The following is a 2500-nucleotide window of genomic DNA, read 5'->3' on the forward strand; positions in this document are numbered from 1 at the left end:
GGGCTGTCGCTGGGCAACATAGACTTTCAACTCCCTCCAAAGATTTTCTATGGGGTTGAGATCTGGAGACTGGCTAGGCCACTCCAGGACCTTGAAATGCTTCTTACGAAGCCACTCCTTCGTTGCCCGGGCGGTGTGTTTGGGATCATTGTCATGCTGAAAGACCCAGCCATGTTTCATCTTCAATGCCCTTGCTGATGGAAGGAGGTTTTCACTCAAAATCTCATGATATATGGCCCCATTCATTCTTTCCTTTACACGGATCAGTCGTCCTGGTCCCTTTGCAGAAAAACAGACCCAAAGCATGATGTTTCCACCCCCATGCTTCACAGTAGGTATGGTGTTCTTTGGATGCAACTCAGCATTCTTTCTCCTCCAAACACGACAAGTGGAGTTTTTACCAAAAAGTTCTATTTTGGTTTCATCTGACCATATGACATTCTCCCAATCCTCTTCTGGATCATCCAAATGCTCTCTAGCAAACGTCAGATGGGCCTGGACATGTATTGGCTTAAGCAGGGGGACACTTCTGGCACTGCAGGATTTGAGTCCCTGGCAGCATAGTGTGTTACTGATGGTAGCCTTTGTTACTTTGGTCCCAGCTCTCTGCAGGTCATTCACTAGGTCCCCCCGTGTGGTTCTGGGATTTTTGCTCACCGTTCTTGTGATCATTTTGACCCCACAGGGTGAGATCTTGCATGGAGCCCCAGATCAAGGGAGATTATCAGTGGTCTTGTATGTCTTCCATTTTCTAATAATTGCTCCCACAGTTGATTTCTTCACACCAAGCTGCTTACCTATTGCAGATTCAGTCTTCCCAGCCTGGTGCAGGTCTACAATTTTGTTTCTGGTGTCCTTTGACAGCTCTTTGGTCTTGGCCAAAGTGGAGTTTGGAGTGTGACTGTTTGAGGTTGTGGACAGGTGTCTTTTATACTGATAATGAGTTCAAACAGGTGCCATTAATACAGGTAATGAGTGGAGGATAGAGGAGCCTCTTAAAGAAGTTGTTACAGGTCTGTGAGAGCCAGAAATCTTGCTGGTTTGTAGGTGACCAAATACTTATTTTACCGAGGAATTTACCAATTAATTCATTAAAAATCCTACAATGTGATTTCCTGGATTCTTTCCCCCCATTCTGTCTCTCATAGTTGAGGTATACCTATGATGAAAATTACAGGCCTCTCATCTTTTTAAGTGGGAGAACTTGCACAATTGGTGGCTGACTAAATACTTTTTTGCCCCACTGTACATGATGGTGTTGGGGGGGTATATTTTAACATTTTATATTTTAAAATTGTGGCATGTTGTTTAAAAATTGATAATTATTGAAAGCAGCTCTTTGTCAGGAACCTCAGCAGTAACAGCAGAGTGTTCTGGAATAGGCACAAGCACTGACCGTGGGGAGCCAAACATAGAGCTGGGTGCCACACATTTCATTCAATGACACTTTCCCTATATTTTACTTATTTTGACTGAGAAATGTTTTATTGACAATTTTGATAACCCTTCACTTTTAACCCAGGTCTATAGTGTGAAATGTTCTCGGCTGTGTTTTTGTTTAAAAATGTTTTCCAAATTGTAGCTGTGTTTAATTCATATCCAGAAAAATATATATTCCAATATAATATACTCAGCATAAACATTTTAAATAGATTCTATATTTTTGGTCCATCCATGACATATTACTAAAGTAGCCTATTTACTGTTGTTGATGTGGGTCACTTACTGTTAGCCAATTCACTTTCTTGTACCAGGAGAGCTTTTTCACCAAGTCAATTTGAGGCGTTGGTCTACCCTGCTCTTTAATTTTAATATTTTCCTCGAAAGGAAGACTGGCAAATGGCTTCGCCAAAATTAAATCAGCAATGCTTGGCATCCGTGCGCAACTTTCTTGCTAGCTGACTAGCCCCCTCAAGTTCAAGTTCAGTCACTCAAATAAACAAAATTTCTGAAACTAAGATAGCAAACTTGACAACACTATATTTACACTTTATTTACAATGAAAATATATACAAACTAAAAAAGCTGGTAGAAACCGTATGTAATGAAAGAAATCGAAATGTAAGCTGATCTCTTACACCACAGCACTTGCGAATCCGCATGGGACTGAACTGAAATTCACCGCTGCCTGTCTATATTTGAAACGAGCTGTCAATCAAAGAAAATATCCGGCCGCTTTCACCAATCACCAGTCTCCTCGCGGAAACTGCCATGTCCCTCCCACTGTGAGGCTCGGAGTCCGTGGGCAGGCGTTTTCGCAGTATTTGTCCAATAACCGTCTTGCATTTTGATTTTGAAAAGCGCATAGCTCCCAAATGCCATTGAAGTCCACTGAGGCTGGGAGTCCGTGAGACTCCGTGGGTGGGCGTTTTCGCAGTATTTGTCCAATAATCGTCTTGCATTTTGATATTGAAAGCGCATAGCTCCCAAATGCCACTGAAGTCCACTGAGGCTGGGCTGCATCGCGCTGTCACGAGGGGGAAAAACTCACGCACACATT

This window comes from Neoarius graeffei, chromosome 4 (genome assembly GCF_027579695.1).
Source record: "Neoarius graeffei isolate fNeoGra1 chromosome 4, fNeoGra1.pri, whole genome shotgun sequence".
NCBI lineage: Eukaryota > Metazoa > Chordata > Actinopteri > Siluriformes > Ariidae > Neoarius > Neoarius graeffei.